General features: G+C 42.7%; 1 long non-coding RNA gene across 1 annotated transcript in view; it reads left to right on the plus strand.

Annotated features, from left to right (window-relative positions):
- The first annotated feature begins 4,725 nt into the window (after positions 1–4,725).
- Positions 4,726–25,580, plus strand: part of LOC135973283 (uncharacterized) — a 28,226-nt gene continuing 7,371 nt past the window's right edge. The window contains exons 1-2 of the long non-coding RNA XR_010590094.1: positions 4,726–4,836; positions 9,345–9,420. This is a non-coding gene — a long non-coding RNA (uncharacterized LOC135973283). The remainder of the gene's footprint in view (positions 4,837–9,344; positions 9,421–25,580) is intronic.

A 25,580-nucleotide genomic window follows, 5' to 3' on the forward strand; every position in this document is an offset into this window, starting at 1 on the left:
CAAAGCGTCTCCCGCAGGCACAGCGGGGTCACCCCATCCCCAGTGCAGCTCCATCCCCGCTGTTTGTAACACGATGGCCATGTGTCTCACTAGCAGCACGGCACGACTCACGGGCCAGCTCTAGAAAGCATATTTGCAGTGTTGCCTACTCCTGTGCTTTTATTGCCAGCCTCAAAAGGTTCGGTATTTAAAGCCCTAACTACTGGATTCAGGGGATTACACGAGTATCTCAGCTTTCTTTTCAAGGTGCTTGTCCTCCAGGTTGCAGAGGAAAAGCCTGAAAACGTACATCGTATGGATTATGACACAGAAGACATAAGAAGAATTCCAGAAGGATTTTTTCTGCTTGTGGAACACAGCACAGTCTTGTGAAAATCATCCCTAAAAACAAACAAGGCAGCAAAAACGAATTTGCATTGTGGCTCATCAGCATGCAGGGGGAAGAATTCTAAGTGGTAATGAGTGAGGTACAGGCAGACGTTTCAGTCATAAATTAGCTGTGAACCCAAAAGGGGTCAAATAACTTGCACCCTACTGAAGCAGCACATTTTAGTCCACACTGAAATGTCAGATCTGAGTTTACTCTCATATATTCTCACATATTTCCTCCATCAGCCCAAGCTCTGCTGCTGAGGAAGCCTTGGCTGTTCAGTAATGGGGGGGGGGGGGCGAGGGACATGGGACACATTCTGTTAATGGTAAAGGGGGGGGCATGACTGGAAAAGTTTGTGCACCACTGAATTAGAGATTAGTTTAAGCCCCAAACCATAAGATTTAATGTCTCTTACAATATGTATACCATTATTTACAATAACTCTGGATATTCTTATTATCCATATCATTCTCCAGTCTCTTTTTGAATCTTAATAAGTTCTTGGCCTCAACAATTTCCTGTGGCAATGCGTTTGACAATTACACATCATGTGAAAAATATTTCCTTTTATTGGTTTTAATTTTCCCACTTTTTAAATTAATTGAATGGCCCCTTATTCTTATGAGACAAGGAGAACAGAAGCTTCCAAATGACCTTCTCTAGACCATTAATAATTGTATATGTTGTGTCACATTCCCTTTTATTCATGTCTTTTCTAAGCTAAACGATCACAGTCTTTCTAATCTCTTTTCCTAAGAGAGCTTTTCCGTGCCCTTGATCATTCTGATCACTCTTCTTTGAACCCATTCCAAGACTGCAATGGCTTTTTAGAGATGAGGAGACCAGCACTACACTCAGTATTCTAGCTAAGGCAACATCATTGATTTATGTAAAGGTATTATAATACTCTTTTTGTTCATCATCTCATTCCTGTGCATCTAATATTTTGTTAACTTTTTTGACCATAGCTGCACATTGAGCAGAGGTCTTCATTTATTAGTCTACCAAGACACTCTGGACAAATGTAGATTATACTGTGAGAAGAATGTTTGAATGCTGCTTCTGTTGTGGGGTAGAGAGCTGCTAAGGCAGTATTATGTATAACTAAGCCTCTTCCCCTTCTTCCTGCACCTCAGTTGAATTATTTGCTAAAGTACAGACCAGGATTCTTTCTTTTCAGAAGGCATCTCACGGACTTAAACTTAAGAACTGTTGTATATAGGATCCTGATAAATATGTGTTAATACACCTTTACCCCGATATAACGCGACCCGATATAACATGAATTCGGATATAATGCGGTAAAGCAGTGCTCCGGGGGGCGGCGGGCCTGTGCACTCCAGTGGATTAAAGCAAGTTCAATATAATGCGGTAATATTTTTTGGCTCCCGAGGACAGCGTTATAGCGAGGTAGAGGTGTAGTTCCTAGTCAGCTTTGGAGTATAATACTGTTTCTTAGTAAATTAAAATTAATGCACACAGAAAACAATGTACACCTCTACCTCGATATAATGCTGTCCTCGGGAGCCAAAAAATCTTACCACGTTATAGGTGAAACCACGTTATAGCAAACTTGCTTTGATCCACCGGAGTGCGCAGCCCCGCTCCCCCCAGAGCACTGCTTTACCACGTTATATCCAAATTCGTGTTATATCGGGTCGGGTTATGTCAGGGTAGAGGTGTAAATAGTATTTGGAATACTATGAATAACTATTAAAAAAAAAACCCTGTTGGGTAGTATATCTACAGTTATTCCTCATACAGACTTTCCCACAATACAAGATGAACAATACAAAGAGTATTATAATTTGTTTCACTTACATATATTTAAATATAAGCATCCAACATAATATTTACACATCTGTACTTTAGCACACATGTATATAAACATTTCCCTCTGATCTTCTACAGAGATAATTTCTCAGTCTTTATAATGTGCTCACCGTATGTAGTGTGTGGCACCTGGACTCAGCAGAGTTTGAGAAGAATGGCAGCATCTAGTCAGTTCTTTCCCAAACACTTTAGATTTAGTACATGGTTTTACACCTATGATAGACTAAACAAACCAGTCTGATGTTTAATCAAAGAAAATAAAACAATTAGTATAAAAACATAGCACCCAAAGGTATTTAACGTTGTTTCATGCAAAGTTTTCATTGTGTCAGTGGGATTTACAAGATAAGAAGGAGTCATCCCTGTATCCTTGCAGATAAAATGTTGAAGGAAATTCAATTTTCTTTCAAACCATGTTTTGTGCCATTCCTTAAATATTTTTAATAGTGAGTGCTGTTTTGTTTTTGGTTAGGACATAGACTTTATACGAAGGGTGCTATTTGGAGATGAGGTCTAACCCCTTGAGTTTGTACCTATAGGAAAAATCCCTTTTGGAAAAAGCCCATAGGAATTATCACTATTTCATGATAATAAAAATTCTTCTGAAAAGCAATTATTTGCCTTTGGAATTCACCAGTTTGTACAAAATGACATATTTTAACAACATCAGCAGATCCTTGGGGATAGATTAACCAGAATTTCCTACTGAAAAATGAGACACCTATCATGGGGGAAAGTTTTGTGGGGAAGGGGAGATAAAAGAATGCAGGGATGGTTCTGGTGGGCATCAGGGAGGTATACATGACAAGGTTTTCACTTTTCTAACTCCTCAGCCAAGCACCCCCACTTTTTTCCCGCTATCCTGTGACTGTGACTCTACATGCAAGGAAGGGCTGGTTTAAGAAGTCACATAGTGGGAGGCTTACTGGAGAGTCTGAAGTGGGGAGTTTTTCATTCTATGAGCTGAATAACATGGGATGATGCCATTCTTATTAAATCAAAGTCTTTATTCAAACAACTGTTTACAGAGCTGCTCTAAATTTCAGCTTAACATCCCAGCCTTTTGCAGGCAGACCTATTTGCTGGTGCCACTTCTAAGCTCCTCTCTCCTGCAACCCATGTTCCTCCTTTCAGGTTCCATGGAGGTTGCTACAGAGAGGGCAAGGTCTCAGCATGTGGCAGGCCTGGTGTGGGGATGCCATGCAGGTGCACATGCCCTCAGTGAGGCATTTCACCAATTCAGCTCACCAGCGGCTCTTTCAAGTGGCCATTCGGCAGCAATTAACAAAAACACAGACAATACCCTGATATTTTGTATAACTGATGGGGTCATCAGGAAAAGCCCTGAAATCTGTGATGGCCTTGGATTTGATAGGGACAATCCCTGCCCCTAGGTTCCCCTACAAGCCTTTCATTTCTGCTATTCAAAATTCAAATACCTAGAATGTATTTTGCCCACCAACCAAATGTTTTAAAGCAGGACCCCTACTTTATAAAAACACCTTATATATTTTCCCCCAGTGAAATTAGTTGTGGAAAGAGAGAGAAAATCAATGTACCCAGTGCTTAATTTGTGCCAGGGCTGAGCTCTGGCACCTCTAGGCTTGCTGCATCTGTTATTAATGTAAAAAATTTGCTTGAGCCCGGGTACCTCTTTCATTACAAATTAAGCACTGATTGTATCTTATTCACAGTATCGCCATCTTTGTTGTAAATCTAAGATGATGGCAAACCTAAGGAGTAGTGAGAGCTGTAAGCCTTTTCACCATCGGAGTAATGTCAACATTTCAATTTTTAGCTGAATATCAAACAGAGAAAATTCAACAAAATGTTTCAACAATTACTGGCAGATCAACGACTAATTAACAACTAATTATGAGAAGATATTTAAGATGAAATACAAAAAATAGCTTTGGAAAAGAAGAGATTGTACTTAGCAAAGTGAGCGTAACTGTAGCAGCGAGCAGTAAATTAATACAATAAATATTTTACTCATATGGGTTGATTGATGTCTGCAGTCCGCTCTTCTTGCAAGGACATGTTAATTTAACATCAAATGTATGTGAACAATTAAGATGAATGTGATCTTTGAATTGTCAGATATGTTCAGAAAGGGACTGTTTGGAGCTTAGCCTATTAACATTAGCTTCAAATATACTTTCAAGCCTTGCAGAAATATTTAATCTATAATTAATAACTAGTGCATTACACCCCTTTTGGAAAATGGCCAGAGTTTTAATACCAAATTTTATTTTTCATAGGACTCAGATTAATTCAATACAAAAAATGATAAACCACATATGACGTCTGTTTCCACTGCAACATCTGCAATTGCAAGACACTAATGTTTACATAGTTGCTGAAGTTTACAGCTGTAAACAACATCTTAATGGAATATACATATAAGATGTTGTGGATCCAAGCATTTAATGTATACAGCTACTGTAAAGCTTGAAGTAATTTGAACCAGTCATAAGAGAGAGCCATTTTGCTGTGCATATATAATTTATTAACCTTTCAGGTAATACAAAACACGAAGTCCTGGCTGTCTGTGATCATTTAAGCACCCGAGGCACTCTTTATGACAGAAAGGTTGTTATCCCTGGTTTCCTGGCCAAATTCTAATGCTGGTAAGTACATTCTGTTTATCAGTCCCTCTGCAGATTTAAGTGGATACGGTTTTCTTCACATCCTGTCTTAAACTGTTGTGTAGTGTGTGCTCTTAAACAATTACCACAGAGTTGCTGTCATTTCAATGGTGGATAAATCTGTGAAGTGTCCTTGGATTTATCTGATTGAGGGGACAGATTTTCAAAGTTATTTTTAAACATCTAAAGATGCAGATGGGCTACTGGTGAGAATTTAAACGCACCTAAACAGGTTAGATGCCTAAGGCCAGATTTTTTAAAGGTATTTACGCATTGCTCTGCTCTGCATTTTAAGGCCTAAGTGACTCAGATGGCTAAGTCCCATTTTCAAACATGACTTAGTTGCCTAAGTCCCACTGACTTTTATTGATTTCAGTGGGAGTTAGGCACCGAACCTGCTTAGGTGCTTTAAAAAATCCCACTAGGTGCTTGCCTGCATCTATAGACACTTAAATACCTTTACAAATCTAGCCCTAGATGATATATGGTGGTTAAAAAAGCTGAGCCCTGTCTTCACTAGCTTATTAGGACCTTCTGTGGAGCTTCACCAGTGGGAGATATTCCAGAGAATGATAGTATAGACACAGCTAAGCAAGCACTATATTTCCTTCCCGCTGACTGACCTGTATCCTTCAACCTAAAGGAGGTGATTTAATAGTAGAGGACCAGTTTTCATAGTAGGATTTGGGAGTTAGGTGCTAGAGGCTTTTAAAAAGCCTATTATTATTGCACATTGTGTTACAGGGAGAGCTGGCTGTATGTGTTTTACAATCCCTGAACTAGAGGAATGAAAAAAGGAACAGATAAACAGGCCTAGGAAGCAGGAAGAGAGCAGAAAAGATATCAATCCTAGAAGCAGACCTCCTTTGCTGCAATTATTGTAATGTTTAAAATTAGCCACATTTAGGCCATTAAATTGCCTAAATTGGTCCCTTTGATAGCATCAACTTTGCAGTGTGGTTTGCTGTACCTTTTTATTTTATGTGCATTACAACATATTAGTTAAATAATCTCTTTTCAGAGTATGGTAGGAGTAGTTTAAAACTACCTGTGTTTTGTAGAGAATTATTGTGTAATGACCACAGATTGCTAGCAGAAAAACAAAGTAAGCCTGATAATGTTCCCAGAGACTATCTTGGTAGCCTTTTCCCTCTAGACATAAGAAAGCTCTTTGGGGTATTTATTTTCTCACTGAAAATCATGTCAGATCTGTCTCAGCTATCATCAAAAGCAGAGTGTTAATTGTACGTTTTAAGAAAAAGTAAGTGCTTTCAGTGCTATTTCTCAAGCTGATCTCTGTATGCGTACGACTAGTTCCTTGAAAATAGCTAACAAACTGAAAAAACAAATGCCTGACCAACTGCAGGGGAATTTATTCAAACTGAATCTGTTCAGTAAAGCTGGACAAAACTTTTCCAGACAGTCTATGCAGAATCTTGTATTTGTGAATATCTGCTGGAATGTTCACACAAAAAAATTAGGTACTTTAGAATAGTTAAATCTCCCTGGATTGTTCAGGGACAGAACATATCTGGATGGTGAATATTGGACCTCACAGAGTATGCATTGTTGTCCACAATTCAGTGCAGGAGGGAACACAAGTTTAAGAAGGGCCTGATTCTATTTCCATTGGCATTTATGAGGACACTTCATTGATTTTAGTGGGTATTGAACCAGGCCACCGTGCAGAGAGGAGAAAGGCAACACATTTCTCTTAGACTGGACAATGAACATACTATTCACTTCTACTTTTGTTTATATTGAGAGTCATTCTCTAGTTTCCATATACTAGCCCAGGGATCGACAACGTTTGGCACGCGGCTTGCCAGGGTAAGCTGTGATCCACATAGCTACTTCTTCATTTTAAAAACTTTACAGTTTTAGTCAAGTTGTTCTGAAAAATTTAGTTCCCTTATGCAGTAGCTCACAATTTGTCATTTGTGAACTGCAGTACAGCTGGGCCCAGTTTTGTCACAAATTAATTCATCAGGTCTATTATTCCATAAATGTGAAGCAGCTGTTACTCAAATCCAGCTTGATTATACATACCCTCTACTGTTTTACTCAATTGGTTTACGCCAAACATTTTGTTGCTAAATCATACATTTGGTTTTAACCATCCATACAAAGTGTATGTAAATATGCTTCATACTGCAGCAGTTGGAAAACCAATTGTTCAGAACATCAAAGGGTGAGAACACATATATGTTTTAACAAGAGTAGACTACTAAATAGGGTATTATCTTTTTCATGCATATACATGACTCCCATTGGTGCTAGTGGAAATCTCATGCACACATTAAAAGAAGAATCTGGCCCAGTCTACAGAAATGATAAATTTACAGTTTAAACATTATGAAATTTGAAATCTGTAGAGAATATATAATTATTAATATTGTACATTTATATAGGAACTTCATCCCAAAGATTCCCAATGATTCACAAAATATATAATATACATTCAGCACTACTTACTGAAATGCAGCTACCTCTAGGGTGGAAGATGGTAGCCAGCCAATACACAGTACAACAGCAGAGGAAGGCAAATGTTGACCAGGAATTCTGAAGGGAAACTATTTTTAGAAAAAGTGATGTGTAGGGTTTTTAACATTCACAAAGACTTATCAGGATCTGGGTTTTTTAAGGTCTTTTCCAAAAAAACCCACAGTAAAGTGCATGATACTCAGTTTATCTACATCAGAAGAGCTGAGTTAGCCTTGCCAGGATTCAAATCTGTTGTTACATGGAGTCTGAATATGCCAAATCTCATGGACAGATGACTTATCTCTATCACTGAGTTGACATGATGTGGCTATTATTCCTTATTCAGTACACAAATATCACTCCCACTGATGCTAATGGGAGAGACACGCACACACGGTAAGACTAAACTACTCAACATTGCCTTTCTGTGGTTTTTAACAGCTTTGGAGATCACTGTGCTTGATTTATGCACTGAACAAGTACAGCAGATGTAGTAACTTCTCTCTTTACCTCAGCGGTTGTCATACTGTTCAGTGCTTGGCTTCTCTGCTTTTTTTCAACTAACAGAAATGGGGGAAGGGGCAAGAAATTTGGTCACCTATTCATTAAAAAAATGGACTATATTATCAGTTCATTAACTGAACACCTGACAGCCATGGTAACAACTTTCAGTCACTTCTGATTTGGACTTGAGTTGAATTGGCAACTTGGAGAGGAAAGACTCTATGGGCAATTATCAGTCTACTGAGCCATCTAGTCTCCCTAGCAACCTCTTTTTGATACCTAGATATTTAAAATTTTTATTAAAGCTAATGTTAAAAAATTATATAGTACATGAGTATTATGTACTATAATACTTTTCTTAACCTGGTTAAGAAAAGAGTGTCTTGTATATCTGGGTATAGTGCTAAGATTATCCACAAATACAAAGTTTATTTTTAAAGTCATACGATACATAACCCAAATTTGGGTGAATAAATTCAAGAATACAGTTTAGATGTTAGCATCCAAGTATTCGGGTATATCACTCATGAAAAGTTATACAGAGAGTTGGTTGTGGAAAGCAAATATAGCAATAAGTAAAGATTGTCCCTCAGTAATTGAAAATGTAGGGTAAGGTTGTCCATTTAGAAAATACAAGACATGAGGGAAATATTTCAGTTACTTTCTCCACTGCACTTCTCATCTGCACTCCAGCTCATCCCTCCTGGTATTGCCGATGTCTGGTGATATGTTCTATGGAGATGTCTCTCGATCACCTGATGGCATCCGACTCCATGAGTTGCCACATCAGCCGAGTGTAGCGCTGACCGAGTCCACATTCTCTCAACAGTCGCTCATTACTGGGGTCCCATTATTAAACCAACTCCGTACCCAAGTTGGGGGCTATAATGAAACTATTGTCAGTTCCTTAACCATAGAACCTTAATTTACCAGTACAGCTCCACACCACCAATATGACTCCCGTGCAAACAGCTAAATTACTCATTAATAATGAGTGAAGTATCTACTCACAAAAGTTAGAAAATGCAAATCGAGGCTTCCATGTAAACCTTTGCTCTGTGCCCTTGTATTTATGCATTTTGATAAGGTCTTCCCTACTTCAGAGCGGTGTTGTGAGGATTAGTCCTTACGCAAGCAAAATTACGATTTAACTGAGAGTTTTGCCCAAGTAACGTCTGTGGGGCTGGACCCTTAATGTCTGCAACGTGATTTGATGATGAGAAGTGATGATAAGGCCCCAAGTCAGCAAAACACATAAGCCTGTCTGTAAGGTTAAGCACATGTTTCAGTGCTTTGCTGAATCAGAATCTAAGTGCCAATTACTTATCAATTGTATAATACTTCTACAATACTGGCTAAAGTGACATATCATTGAATAAACATATTATATTACAATGAATTAATTTTGCTTTGTGTACACTATGTTTCATTTTAACAAAACACTGCAGCTAGCTATCAGAAACTTAGCACTGACATTCACTCATCCTTATTGTTCTCCTTAGGGGACATTTCAGCTGTTTTCTTGATTAAGAGCCATCCTATAACGGAGGATCTTCATTTCTCTTTCATTTGAATCAAGTAAGTACTTGCCCTCCCCACTGAGGGCAGTAAAATTTCCCGATTAGGAGATACAAGCAAGATATTTTAATTTCCACTTAAGCAGATGTTTGGGTTGACATAGACAGTTAAATCAAAAGTATTATAGCAGTTGACTGAATACACTGTCCCATTTTTGAACAATAAGATTACATAGTCAATGCTTGCCAAAATGGGTAATTTTCACTCACCAGGTCAGAGGTTTTTTCTTCTTTCACTCTTTCCTAGACTGCCTATAAGAAAAATAAATTTGTTATATATCTTCAAACACTGTAGCAAGCAGTAGTTTCAATACTAGGTTTACTTATAATTGGATCTCTTGACAACTACTGATAACTTCTATATGCCTTAACTAGTCACTCAGGATTTTTCTAAGGCTATTTAGCTTTCTTAACTTGTGCAAATATATATTTTTACCCCAATTTGTTTACAGTGGCAGAGGAATAAGCTATTGCATTCACACAATCTTAAGGTCATTATTGCTGATGCTGTTAGCGGAGCATGGCAAGCAGAATTCTTTGTTAACTTTGTCTTTCTGTTACCTGGGGCTGTATTGCTTTAATTCAAAACTCGTAGTGTAATGATCTTGTGACCCAGTAAAGTGACCTGAAAGACCAGTATAGCTTGAAAGAATGATATAAGAAAATGCTAAGAAACCACTGGGCACAAATTGTTTTCTGGAATAAACCACTATCCATCCTTTCCATTTTCTTGGAGCTCTGGAATAGACATTACAGATATGGTCTTAGTATTCATAGAAAAGATGGAAAGGCCATACAGTCAGATGGAAAAGACCATCAAGACTAGATCATCAGGTATATCGTCTACCACATCAGGATATATTCCTGCACAGAGGGAATAGCTGATTTTCCACTAGTGCTATACTTGATCTGAAATAGCAATCTGAAAAAGGCCCATTCCTGCCTGGATATTGGGAGACTATATTGTCAAAACCAAAACAAAATAGTTAGCATTAAGGACAGATTCTGCTCAGTTGCACCCACAAAGTTCCATTGAGATCAGTTAGGGTGCATGGATATAACTAAAGGAGAATTTGGTCCATATGTTAAATAATAGTAGAAAAAAAGAACATTTAAAGAAAGGCAAACTACAGTGTTAGGGCGAGATTTAGCTCTGCACTGGCACAGGTGCCGACACAGTTATAGAGAGGAGATGGCTTGTGACTCCTCAGTTCAGGAGCTACCAGGGTCTGGTGGGGTTGCTGGTGAAGGGTAAGTTGAGTACTTGCTTCAGTGGCCCATATGGGCCATGAGGGAGGTGCAGAATCACTGGAGTGCTGATCAACCCCATCCCTCCTCTGATACATTATACCTCCACTGTGCCTATACTCTGCTTTGGGCCTACTCCAAAGTGACCCGTGTGCTAAGGATTGCTATGTAGGAAGACCAGAGCTGGTAGAGTCCCATTCCCTCCCCCATGCCTCCATGGGAGTTTTAATAAATTAGCTTGCATTTCAGTAGTATCTGGGGCCCCCAATCTGGACCAGTAGGCCCTTTACAAAAATGGAGCAAAAAGATAGTCCCTTCCCCAAACAGTTTACAGTCTAGTGGCCCAAAACTTCAATGGGATCCACTAGCATGGGGCCCTGTGTCCATATGGAGCCTGAGTGACTTCAAGCTAATAGGACTCCACATGGACTCAGGATTCTGAATTAGCAAATCTGATGGCAGGATTCAAGACAAGATGCAGCCCAGTAAGTGTAACAAAAAATAGGGAGGAGCAGAGGAGGAAGGATGAGGGAAGCTAAACTGAATATCTGTGCTTTTGTAGGTTTAAATCTCAACTTTCTACTTCACTTTTTGTGATTTGATTGTTTTCTACCACATGATGGTGGTGTTGCTTCTCATTTTAGGCTTGAAAATTGGCTTCGGATTCCAGTTGGAGCAGTAAAATTATTCAATGCAGCCCAATGATAACACATATGTTTAACAAATGTTAGTGCAATTTTCATGTTATTTTTATAACTAGATATAATAAGGCTATCTCTTTATTAGAAAATAGATTGGCTGCACTTTAGGAAGGATAGTCTCCCCATCATCCACCATTTTTCCAGTCATCCCAGATCCTTGTGTCTCTGAGAATCTTACTGAGTTCTGATTGCCTGACAGTATTCTTTTTTTTATTTTTTTCAGTAAGACAAAGATGACACTTTGCCTGAAAAGCAAAATATGCAATTCAGACTTTTCTCTTTGAGTCATTTAACATCATTCTACATAATTAAACTCCTTGTTCTTATAAAGACAACTTGGCAGGCATTATGTTATATGTAATGTGATACTATTTCATCTCTGTGTAGGTTTCAGCTTGTGCTAGCTCAAAGGGATCATGCTTGTCAGCTGGGTAACCATCTTGTTCAGGGAGAGCAATTCCTAGAATGAAATAGTGATCTGTGATTTAGCTACTGTAGTAAAGTTCACCACAATGTCCCAGAGCTCTAAACTTGCTGAGACAAGGATCAAGACATGATAGTGTGGCCCAAAAATACTGGGCCACACCCTTTGCCCTGTGAGGGCAGCACAGAGGGGGTGGGAAATCAGCCCAGTTGGCCCCTTGACGATTGCCCTTGAGTAGAGGGAATGCCAGAGATGATGTGGAGCCAACATACAAGGTCTACGCCACCATATCGCTGGTGAATAAGGACTTAGCAAAAAGGTGCCTGTGTTCCGCAATCCCCAGCCACTGGAATGGTCCTTTTGGGTCATAGGCAGCAGGCTGGGATATAGAGCAAGCCCAAGGTATCAGCTGTAAATTGCTCCAAGGTCTAACCTGCCCAGCAGCTATTCTAAGGAAACTGCCGAAGTGGCATAAAGTCAAACTTTTCCATCCCCCTCCAGTCCCGTACAGAGTGCAGCTGGGCTGGACAGGCAGGTATAACTCGCTCATCAAGATACAACATCAAGCAGATTTCTCATGGACACTGGAAGCTAACTGACATACACATTCATATAATAAGATTGCTACCTGTGCCATACAGTCTTGGATTACCATTAGCAGTCTGAAAACAAACAGGCATGGGAAAGAAAACTGAACACTTTTGCCACTTTATGGATAAGAAGACAGAAGTATTAAACAGTCTTGCCTTGTTGTCGTCATCATCATCATCATCATCATCTGTTTATAGAATCTCCCACCATGTGCTAGGCACTTTCTAGACTTTCAGGAAGGGATAGTACCTGCCCAGAGAAGCTCATGATCCAAGGATAGACAGTCAGATGGACAGAGGTTAGGGGAAGAAGAACAGCAAATAGGGACCTAGATTCACTGTAGGAACCATGGCAGAAGCAGTTTCTTAAGGGAGATTTAAAATGTAGACAGGGCAAGGGCCTTGCAGATGAGCTGAAGGAGGGTGCACCATGTAGAGGGCTATGTGGAATAAAGCACAGAGGCGATTGTTCAAACAGCTGACAGACAGAATGATGAGGCTGGGAACATGGACAGTGTGCAGAGAGGGTGAAGGAAAATGTGAAGAGACCTTTGCCAGACCACACTAGTAACTTCTTTCCTCCTCTCTTTGACATTTTTGGTCGATCCTACAATTGGTCCATGCGTATAACTCCTGCTGAAGTCAAAGGGAGTCTCTTACTTCCCAAAAGTCTTCAGAACTGGGCCCTCACTTGCCAGATTGCAGCAGTTTGTAACTGTTTTCCTGCTGTGCTAATACAGAACATTTTGATTAGTGTTGGTGAAGAATAAAAGATAAACCACTTAAAATTCTCCATGATTTGATTAGTTATGGCAGAGACACTGATTAGGTAAACTCCTGGAGAACAGATGAAGAGGACAATTTGGCCACATGAAATGAGGGCAGGATTTATACTGTGCAACAAGTAGAAGGCATGATAAAATTTTAAATAATTCACCTTAAATCCCAGCAAAAGTTCAGGTCATTGCTTTTCCTCAACCAAACCAAACCAGCTATTTTACTTATATGCAGTCTTACTACATAACAGCATAGCTCTGATCTTGATAAAATTTATATTAGTTTTTGCTAAGATCATGTGAAATAAACATCATTCATTCTACAATAAAATTAGTAATGTATGGTTCAATTAATTTCATTGAATTAATTATATTAATGTGCAACATCCTGTCAGTGTACCTTGGAAAGAAGATATATAATAATATTCATATGTCACATCCATCTAGGATATTCCACCAAATCACTTTGCAAACATTGATTAATTAAGCTTTGCAACCCTCCTGGTGAGGTTGGGAAGTATCATTATCCTTTTTTTACTTGAGTTAACAGAGTAACTGATAGCAGTAGCAGGTTGTCATCTTCTATGTGGACCAGCACTAGAGGGGAATTGGACACCTTGCTGGTGGGTTTCACAGATATTTGCTGACAGCAGAGGAATGGTCAGACTCAGAACTCTTGGGTTCCATTCTATATTTTGGAAGAGAGTGTTCACTAGTGAGCACAGACTCTTCCGCCGGTTCCTCCCAAGCTTCATCTTTTTTGTCCCATCCTCTCTAACCTGTTCTCCTCAGGCCCAGTTGAGTCTCTTGACCAGACAGTCTCAGATCCCTCCCTCACTCCTTGTACAACCTCTCTCTTTTCTCCCCAGTCTCCAGTTGTCCCCCATTCACCTACGTTCTCCATTGCCAAAGGCTCCCGGTCTCCCTCCTTGGGCTCCTCATCTAATCTACCCCTCCCTCCCCATAGCTCTGTCCCAGTCTCTTTGCCCAGCCAGTCTGTCTCTTCTGAGGTCAGACTAGATAATTTAATGGTCTCATAGCCTTAACAACTATTAGTCTATAAATCCTCTGCATCCCCTATGGTGCCCATTGTGACGGGTTGGATCACAGAAACCCCCTTGGGAGCTGCCACCCAATGTGCAAAGACTACCCCTGCTCCTGTTTTCCCTGCCAGCTCAGGACTCCAGCACCCTGTCTTGCTGAGCCAGACACTCCTGTCTGCTCCAACACAGACCCAGGGTCTGAATCACTTGCCCCAAAGCTGCAAGTTTACCTGAAAACAGCTCACAGAAGTGTGCTTGTCTTTAGCACTCAGATGCCCAACTCCCAATGGGGTCTAAACTCAAATAAATCCGTTTTACCCTGTATAAAGCTTATGCAGGGCAAACTCATAAATTGTTCGCCCTCTATAACACTGATAGAGAGATATGCACAGTTGTTTGCTCCCCCAGGTATTAATACATACTCCGAGTAAATTACTAAATAAAAAGTGATTTTATTAAATACAGAAAATAGGATTTAAGTGGTTCCAAGTAGTAACAGACAGAACAAAGTAAGTCACCAAGCAAAATAAAATAAAATGTGCAAATCTATGTCTAATCAAGCTAAATACAGATAATCTCACCCTCAGAGATGCTTCAGTAAGTTTTTCTCAGACTGGACACCTTCCAGGCCTGGGCACAATTCTTTCCCCTGGTACAGCTCTTGTTCCAGTTCAGGTGATAACTAGGGGATTCTTCATGATGGCTCCTCCCTCCCTTTGTTCTCTTCCACCCCTTTATATATCTTTTGCATAAGGCGGGAATCCTTTGTCCCTCTGGGTTTCCACCCCCCCCCCACTGGAAAAGCACCAGGTGAAAGATGGATTCCAGTTCAGGTGACATGATCACATGTCACTGCAAGACTTCATTACTGGCTTGCCAGCACACACATATACAGGAAGACTCACAGGTAAATACAGCCATCTGCAGACAATGGGAGTCAAGATTCCAACCCATCCTTAATGGCCCACACTTTACATAATTACAATAGGCCCTCAGAGTTATGTTTTATATTTCTAGTTTTAGATACAAGAGTGGTACATTTCTACAAATAGGATGATCACACTCAGTAGATTATGAGCTTTGTAATGATACCTTACAAGAGACCTTTTGCACGAAGCATATCCCAGTTGCATTATATTCACTTATTATCAAATCTTTATAAAACTGTCCCAGTTACATTATATTCACTTATTATCATGTTTTTATAAAACCATATAGACTGCACAACGTCACACCCATCCTCCCCCACCAGCTCCCAGTCCTAGTGACCTTGTTCAGCCAGTCCCAGTCTCCTCCTACAGCTCCCAGTCCTAGTCTTCCTCTCTCCCATACAGCCTCCAGTCTTAGTCATGTGTTGTCATCCCACAAGCTCCTTGTCACGATATACTCCCCCCACAATCCACCTCAGCTCTGGCTTTTGTCTTCAAGTCTAGGCAGCTTCCTCTCTACACTGCCTAGGCATTAGCAGGGGAGACAGGCTCCGTGCTCTCAGTTCTGGTGCCCAGCCCCAGTGCATCTTGCAGTAGCTCAGAGCTGTAGTTGCAAGAAAAGTCCTGCTCCATCGTGGGATGGAGCATACTCAGTGTGGATGGAATCTTTGGAGTTTTTAACTGCAAAGCCCTGGCAAGTCTCTACTGAGTATGTGTGAAGAACGATTTTTCAAAGGCTTATCATTTGGCCAAATTTGAGCAGATTTTCCCAAGAACAGCAAAGGGCACACCCCTGACACAAATGCCACTCTCTGCCAGATTTCAAGTCTTTGTTCCAGAACAGAAGAATGGTAGAGTCTCTCAAAGAAAAGGTCACTAGAATTTTTAGCAATGGCAAAACAAAACAATGTATTTTCCCCTAACCTCACACTCAGAAATGTCTGAACCATTTTGGCTGAAAATGTCCAGAAAAAAATCAGTCGGAGACCGACACCCAGCATGGAAAATTTCAACCTAAATGGTTAAAATTTGGCAAAATTATAAGCAGCTATATGGCTCTTATAATGGGAAGGGTCAGGCAAATTTAATAATAAGTGGTGATACCATCTCATCTATAATTAACCTGGTATCAATTCTTTTAGCAAGATTTATTTAATTTTTCCTAAAAATTTCCTTCAACAACTCTAATTTTAGAATATAAGAGCAATTACAGAATCAGAAATGCCAAATGTGGCATAGTAACGTGTTGAAAATCAAATCAAATCAGCATTGATGATGCTGATGGAAATATGCCAACCTACCCACATTTATATAGTCAAAGAGCAGTCTGGATGAGTCATGGTTTTCAGTGCCAGTTACATATATTTTCAGCTTAGTGTGTATATGGAACAAGTACCTTAGTTAAGAGTATTTCTCATGGATATACAGAGGTTTGTCACTAAACTAAGCTTCCCTTTCAACCTAAGGGGTCTAATTCTCTCTTTGATGTGTATGAATAGGTCCCATTACCATTAACATTACAGTCTCTGGGACATAAATGTTGCTGTTAATGTAAGTTATGAATATGAATTGATAGAGAAATAGACCCCTAAAGCTGTAATCTGAATTCAAACTGGGTATCAGTTTTACATAGGGAGTTTAATACTTTTCTACTGGATGATCAGACAAAGCCATACTGTATTTACGTTAATCTCTACATTTTCAAAGCAATATGTAAGGTTGTAGCTCACAGCCACTGTTGATTTCAATGCAAGTCAAATCCCGTGCAACACTTTGAACTCTTCCCTTTAGAAGTTCCAGTTTTAGGCAGTTCAGTTGCTTCTGAGGCTACTGTAAAAAATGACTTTTTGTTGGCCTTATGTAGGTGAATTGATGAGAATATATTTCACTAATATATTTTGAGGAGATTTTCCCCGGTGGAAAGTTCCAGTTCCAGTGTATGTGGTTACCCATAATTCTGTAAATGCAGGACAGATTACTGCAGCTGTTTTAACTAGCTGTTTTGTTTTGCTAATTAAAAGTTTCTTTTGTATTGGAACCAGAACTCTTGTGGAAAACAAACTTTCCTCCCCTTGTTAAATAGGTATTTTTTAAGGTAATTTTATGGTGTTTAGCTATGGATAAATAACCTGTCACCTTTTTTTAACAACTGTAGAAAAGAAATAGATGTGTTCAGAAATTATCACAGCCATATTCAAGTGTAGTTCCTGCTTTAGCAAATTTAGAAACTTTAATCATAAAGACAGTCCTCTTTGTGTTTGCACAGGAATGTACGTAGAAGCCATTATAAAAAATGAGGGGAGGGGCACCTGATTCTTCGACATTTCTCCTTTTTATTTTACACTGCAGTCAGGGAAAAGGAAAGTATGTGGTAAATTATGTTGTGTATTTAAGCTCATATGTATAATGTATACAATTACAGTCACAAATGACTGAATGGTCAGGGCATGGCTACACTTGCAGATGTAGAGCGCTGTGAGTTAAACAAGCCCTCGGAGAGTGAAGCAGGGAAAGCGCTGCAGTGTATTCACACTGTCAGCTGCAAGCGCAGTGGCGTGGCCACATTTGCGGCACTTGCAGTGGCATTGGGAGCGGTGCATTATGGGCAGTTATCCCACAGTGCACCTCTTCCCGTTCTGGCGCTGTGGCTTGTGGGAAGGGGGTAGGTGGGTGAGGGGCATTCTGGGTCCTGTCCCAATGCCCCATGATGCATCGCTTCGCATCCCAGCAATCCCTGTGCTTCCGTCCACATTTGGCGCCATCTTTCAACGTTTTTTGTACTGCACGCTCTGTCTTCCCTTTCGGTCTGTGGGAATGGATCCCAAACTGCTGAAGAATATGCTGTTGGGTCTTGCCAGCACATCACGAATTGCAGTCAAGTTACTCCTTAAGCTACAAACTGACAGTGAGGTGTCTGACAATGATGTCAGCTCGCATAACGCATACGACACGAGATTGCTTGTGGCATTCATGGACATGCTCACCACCGTGGAACGCTGCTGTTGGGCTCGGGAAACAATCACTGACTGGTGGGATCACATCATCATGCAAGTCTGGGATGACGAGCAATGGCTGCAGAACTCTCGGATGAGAAAAGCCACTTTCGTGGGACTGTGTGATGAGCTCACCCCCACCCTATGGCGCAAGGACACGAGATTGAGAACTGCCCTGCTGGTGGAGAAGCTGGTGGCTATTGCAATCTGGAAGCTGGCAACTCCAGACAGCTATTGATCAGTAGCTAACTAGTTTGGAGTGGGAAAGTCGTGTTGATGCAAGTTTGCAGGGCCATTAATCGCATCCTGCTCAGAAGAACTGTGACTCTGGGTAACGTATGTGACATTGTGGCTGGCTTTGCACAAATGGGTTTCTCTAACTGTGGAGAGGCAATAGATGGGACACATATTCCAATTCTGGCACCAGCCCACCTAGCCTCTGAGTACATAAATCGGAAGGGGTATTTCTCTATGGTTCTCCAGGCACTTGTGGATCACCGTGGGCGTTTCACTGACATTAACGCAGGCTGGTCCAGAAAGGTGCATGATGCACGCATCTTTTGGAGCACAGGCCTGTTCAGGAAGCTGCAAGCTGGGACTTTCTTCCCAGACCAGAAGATCACCGTAGGGGAAGTCGAAATGCCCATTGTGATCCTTTGAAACCCCACTTACCCTTTAATGCCATGGCTCATGAAACCCTACACAGGGAGCCTTGACAGTAGCAAGGAGTGGTTCAACAACAGGCTGAGTCAGTGCAGAATGACTGTGGAGTGTGCTTTTGTCCATTTAAAGGGCCACTGGTGCTGTCTGTATGGGAAGCTGGACCTGGCCGATGACAACATCCCCATGGTTATATCCACGTGCTGTACTCTCCATAACATTTGTGAAGGGAAGGGTGAAAGCTTCACTCAGGCATGGACCTCAGAGGTTCAACACATGGAGGCAGAATCTGAACAGCCAGAGAGTAGGGCTATTAGAGGGGCCCAACGGAGGGCTGCAAGGATTAGGGATGCCTTGAGGGAGCAATTTGATGCTGAAAGCCACCAGTAATGTTTGGTGCCCTGCACGGGAGTGAAGTGCAGTGGTTCCAATGTTAGTAGGAATCTGTGTTTGCTACGTATGATGCACTGACTTGCAGTGCCTGTTGCTTTCCTGGGCTACAGTATCTTTTACTTAATGCAATAATAAAGAATGTTTTCAAAGCCCAAAAATTCATTTATTGAAAAGAAACACAACTGCTTGGGAAACAGAAAAGGCATGACACTATGCTGTGTGAGACAAGGGAAGGGGATGAGGTGGGGAACGGGACAATCAGAGATTTACATCTGTCCTGTTATGCTCAGCCTTCCTGTCTGGAGTGCCGTGCAATAAGTGCTGCTGCACTTCAGGCTGGCTAAAATGCATGATGATGGGGGCTTAGTGCAGTGGGTAAGGGTTGTAGTTTGCAGGGCTGGGTGGTGAAGCTACAGGTGTTGGAGGCAGCTGGTGGCGATAAGAACCCGGATGGTGGGGAAAGTGGGTTGGCGGTGACATGGGGGCACAAGGGAAAGAGTTTTGGGACAAGGGCTTCGGGGGATGGGGGGGGCGGGTACGGATGTGCTCTGCCTGCATTGCTATGAGCACCTGTATCGAGTCTGCTTGGCACTCCATGATGCTTAGCAGCCACTCAGTGCTTTGGTGCCGGCGATCCGCTTTCTGCTGGTGGACCCTCCTTTCACTCTTCCGCCACTCCTGCACTTTTTGATTTTCATTAAGGGACTGCTGCATGACTTCATGTAGCATGTCCTCTTTGCTTCTTCGTGGATGCTTCCTGTTTCTTTGGAGTCTTTTGGCCATTGATAACAAGGACGGCTGGGATCTCCAGGTTGCATCTGTAAAGCCAAAATGCAACACTTAACAGAGGCAGCATTGTTCACACCAGACAGAGCAATGATTTGGCCGTACTTAAAGACAACTACAGTGTATACAATATCAGAAATTGCCTGTCCCAAAGTGAGCACACATAACCCACAGTAGCCCCAAAATGGTGAGTAAGCACAAGGGCAATGGGGACTGATTCTTTCACGGCCATACTGTCCTCTGGGGTTCTGTGCTTTGGGGAGAGCCAACAGCTGCAGGGGGCCTCTATACTGAACACTGTCCCCACATTTTCCACAGGAGTTCATCCTGGAAGAGATCTCGCTGCTGAGGGTGACCTGGGAAGCAAGGGAGGGTCTTCTACTACAATGCGGCTTCTGCCCTGGCCCATATGTAGCTTGCCTGTGTGCAGCAATGGTCCCACCACCCGTCATGGCACAGTGGCGTTGAAGTGTTAGCCTTACTGGGACAAGGAGCACAGTAGCTCTGCCAAGGAACCCAAGCAAGCACATTGCACAGCTTCTGGATGAGACCTTTGAAGAGATCACTGAGGCCAATTACCGCGATGTGAGAGAGCACATCAATGCCCTATTCCACATCTAGGCATGCATGCAGCCCTAACCCTCCTTGCCCCAAGAGCCCGCACCGAACAACTTCCTTCCCAAAATAAAATCCACTTACCGGGCACCTCCTCTGGTGTTTGTTCTTCCCCACGCACCGGCTGCTGTGACTGGCTACATTCCTCTTGGCTTGAAAACAGTTCCTGGCTGCATGCATCTAGGGATGCCGGCTGTCCCCCTCCTCTTCAGCACCCTCACTCCTGCTTTCCTCCTCCTCCTGCCTTGTTGAACTGGGCTCTGAAGTGTCCATGGTGGTCTTCGGAGTGGAGGTGGGGTCGCCCACAAGTATCGCTTTTAGCTCTTTGTAGAAACAGCAGGTCGTGGGGACAGCACCGGAGTGGCGGTTTGCCTTGCGGGCTTTGTGATAGGCATTCCGCAGCTCCTTCACTTTAACCCTGCACTGCAGTGCATCCCGATCATGGCCCCTTTCCATCATGTCCCTTGATATCTGCTCTAAGGTATTGTAATTCCTATGGCTGGAGCGCAACTGGGACTGGACAGCTTCCTCCACCCAAATACTGATGGGGTCCAGCACCTCGCCATTGCTCCATACTGGGGATCGCCTGGTGCGTGGAGGCATGGTCACCTGGAAAGATGCGCTGAGAGCACTCCACCCCTGGGTGAACAAACAGGAAGGGGAATTTCAAAATTCCTAGTGAATTTAAAGAGCGGGTCTGACGGTTGGTCACCTGAGGGCAGGGCAGTAGAGTTCAAAGTGTTGACCAGAGTGGCTAGAGCAGGCATTGTGGGACACTTCTGGAGGCCGATTAGAGTGCATTAATAGACCAGGGCATCCACACTGGTGCCGCGGCGCTCCAGCTGGGGTGCAGCAAGCATTATGCTTCCTGGGGAGGTGGATTACCGGGAGCACTCCAGCCACGGAGTCCGGGTGCTCTACGTGCCTTGCCAGTGTGGACATGTCAGGAGTTAGAGCTCCCGGGGCTGCTTTACTGCGCTCTAACTCGCAAGTGTAGCCAAGCCCTCAGTTTCATTCATGTTTACCATGGTATACAGGCATTGCAGTTGTTAAGGGGGATCAGACCCATAACTTTTCAACACCAGAAACAGAAATTGCTACCCCTTGAGCTAAGTTAGAACTCCTTAAGCTATATGTAAGTAGAAGGCTGTTATTGATGCTAGGGTCAGCCAATATATATCAAGAGAGAGAGACACATACACACATACCCCAATCCTGTTTACACGCAACCCTGCACAAAGTTGCACTCTTGTATTCGTGTTTGGACATTTGGGGCTATAAGTGTATTATATGTGAATGCAATTGCAGTAGATGAGCATGCGAATTATGCAAATAACTTTTTCTGCTTACATTTCAGAAAATTCCAATCTCAAGCCATCTAGGATGTATAGAGTAGCATTGCAAAGGAGAATCCTTGGGATTCAGTACCACCTTTAATACAGTTTTTACCTTTGCAGTTAGATAAAATCAGATTATTAATATATTTGTACCCTGGTATTGTCCAATCAAGATTGGGGTCCTATAATGGGGCAGGACCTGCTTGAATATATATAGACATGATTCCTGCCAGTTTGTTTGAGACAGCATAAAGCTAAGTAGGCCTTCTGGAAACAATAATCAGGAAAAAAGGGGATATTTGTTAATGGCTTGGTGGTGTGTTACTTGAATGGGGTATACGATAGAGATTTTTACCTCTTGGTCCTTGGTTTGACACCAGCCCAGTTTTGTAGAAGAGATGGGCTCAAACTATAAAATTCAGACCTGGATTTTGAACACCCCAAATCTTGGCAAGGGTTAGATCTAGGGTTTGCTTTGTCCTGTTATAAAGAGAGGGAAAATCTGCAAAATCCAGAGCCATATCTCAGTGCAGAATTTGAAGATCCAATGTTCCAGAGCATTTTATTGGTTTAATTTTCTTTGGAGTCAGGGTTTTGGCTCAGGCCCATCATTAGTCAAAAGTGTTACTCTTTGGTGGCTTTTAAGCCCTAGTGGTACACATTTCATTAAGAAACCCCACTGTCAGTAACTGACATCTTTTGAAAGTTGCAGCAGAGGCCAAAAGTTAAATGGGCACAGAGGCTTTCAATCCTGGAAGTGGTCCGTCTAGGGCTGTGATGGTGCAGTGTGGGGAAGACGGCACAGCCACTCCCACATTGTACCTTTTTTTGTAGATACTGAGAGGATGCCAGTCTGCAGGGCTGTCAGGTCCATCACCTACAAAGAGCACTAAGTGTACACTAGCAATAAGTGAACAAAATAATAATAATAATTAATAATCAGGAACTATCGGGGTGGTGAGTTATATGGGCCTGTGCTCCAGCAATATTCAGGGCCTGGGGGTTGGACTCCATGAATGTTTGGGGCCGGGTCTCTCCCGTAGCCCCGCCTGCTGCCCCACACGCCTCCATCCGAGTGTCGCTGCCTGCACCCTGGGCAGTGGGTAGCTGCCCTGCCGCTCTGCGCTGCAATCCCTTGCCGGCCGCTGCCACTGCTGGCTACAAAAGGGAGCGGCGCCAGCAGCAGGCTGAGGAGTTTGGGTGAAGGAGTGAGTGAGTGACTGCAGCAGCTCAGGGAGCCCCATGTGGCTCCTCAGCCTGCTTTGGGCTTTTTCTTTCCCTGCATCTCCTCCACTTTCTTTTCTTGTGCTAGTTTCCCTTCTTTGTGGCTGTAGCCAGGGCACTCCGACCACCCACCCCACGCTTCCTCCTCCCTATCTCCACTGTCTCCTCAATGCAAACAACTTCACTGCTCTTCCTCCCCTCTCCCAGCTTCTTTCCCCTGTCTCCCTCGGTGCAATGCAGCCTCCTGCTGCCCCATGGCCAGCACCTCCCCCACGTGAGCAGCTCCTTTCATGGGTTCTCCCTGGGTACAGCGTGAAGTCTCTCTCCCCCAGCCCCTCAGTAATCTTTCTCTGGAGTTGAGGGTGGGGAAAAGTTTGTTGATTGTCGGGTTTCCCTCAGAACTCGGGTTTCCCTCAGAACTCTTGTCGCTCTTGTTTTTCAATGAGGATTTTTTGCTCCAGGGAAGTGTAACCCCCTGGACCTGAGAGGGGCCCTAGGAGCACGTGCAGCAGTGGTGCGGGGTGAGTGTGCTACTGGTGGGGGAGAGAGGACCCCTTCCCTGGAGCTCACTGCTGCCAGTGGGGAGAAGGAGGGGCGGAGTCTTCCTCTTGGCCCCAGCCAGAGGCAGCCTGCCTGCACCCCAAACTCCTCATCCCCGGCCCCTCCCCAGAGCCTGCATCCCCATCCAGAGCCCTCACCCCCCCCATCCCAACCCTCTGCTCCAGCCCTGAGCCCCTCCCACACCCCAAACCCCTCATCCCCACCCCAGCCCAGAGCCCTCACCCCCAGCTAGAGCCCTTATTCCCTCTACCCCCCAACATTGTGCAATATCAGAAAACTCTTAAACACTTACTGTTTCCAGACCATTTTTACATTATTTAAAAAAAAAATCGGCTTACAAGGCAAGTGTGTGTGTATGGGGAGGACTTAGACCCGTTCTGGTCACCACCAAAAATTATACAAACCTGCTGCCCCTGGGAACTATATGTGTAAATGGCACTAGAGGTTACTAAGTGTTCTAGGGATTTAATACGTTTACAATGCCCCCAAAAATGTACAATAAAAAATTAGCCTTGGGTTAATGAAATGGTGTTTGGATCCAGATTAAGTCTAGGATAAGATTTAGGATTCAAGTTTGAGACCAAACTAGGTTTAAGGCTCACATTTGAATTTAATGACATCAAACTTCTATGAACTGCTCTTGCAAAATTTCAGTCCACATTGGCAGAAATCTTATGCAACCAGCTAAACTGATGCGATTTCAGCTCTCTTGAGTGGTAGAAAGAAACCATACAAACCCATATATTCTTGTGATATTTCCACTTAACCTACCCCCTTTCCTGTTTTGGATCAAACCCAGACCCAAAACCACAAGAGTGAGCGGAGATCCCTAGATCTGAACTTGTTGCATGCCTAAGTACAATACTGTAGATGTAGACTATGATAAGTCCCCACACAAACTACAGTAAAGCAATGCTGGGACTGAGATGTAAATGAAATTGGTGACAATATGAGTTCACAAAGTTCCCTTAACTTGTCCATGGCTGGATTAATGTATAGACAAACTAGGCATGTGCCTGGGGTCCAAATGGGGCGGGACGGGGATGGGCAAGGCCCAACACATAGCTGTATAATATACTCACTGCAGCTGGGTTGGCCATGCTGTGGATCTGCCAGGATGAGGTGATCATCCTGCTGCTGCTTTGTGGGGCTGCTCTCCCCGATTGGGGTTGCAATGCCACTCACTCAATTTTGGCCTGGCTGATTCTTCATCATGATGGGGGTTGGTTGGCCAAACCTGAGTGAGTGACGTTGCAACCCCCATCACAGTGAGCAGCCCTACACAAAGGGGAGGGATAGCTCAGTGGCCTGCTAAACACCAGGTTGTGAGCTCAGTTCTTGAGGGGGCCATTTAGGGAACTGGGGTAAAAATCTATCTGGGGATTGGTCCTGCTTTGAGTAGGGGGTTTGAGTAGGGGATCTCCTGAGGTCCCTTCCAACCCTGATATTCTATGATTCTATGAAAGCAGCTGCAGGATGAGCAGCATGGCCAGCCTCACTGCAGGGCGTGTACTATACAGCTGTTTGTTGTTCATGAGAAGGTAGGGGACCATGAAGGTAGGGGGCCATAAAGGTATTGTGCCTTGGCCACACTGGTAGGTTAATCTGACCCTTGCCTTTTCATAAACCTTACAGCATATTGTGCAGTCTGCATGTTCAGCTGGTAACACTCACAATACACTTATTGTTGAAGTCATAAGGGATTGTCATTATGTCTCATTTTGGTTATGTAAGACTAGTTTGCTTAAAGAATGCATTTGCCTCGTGTTCGGATCATTGAGACTAATTACCACAATTTACATAATCTACTATCAAACAATCCCATGATCCTCAGAAAATTTATATACACCCACTAGTTCTGTACTACATAGTACAGTATAA

This window comes from Chrysemys picta, chromosome 8 (assembly GCF_011386835.1).
Source record: "Chrysemys picta bellii isolate R12L10 chromosome 8, ASM1138683v2, whole genome shotgun sequence".
Lineage (NCBI taxonomy): Eukaryota > Metazoa > Chordata > Testudines > Emydidae > Chrysemys > Chrysemys picta.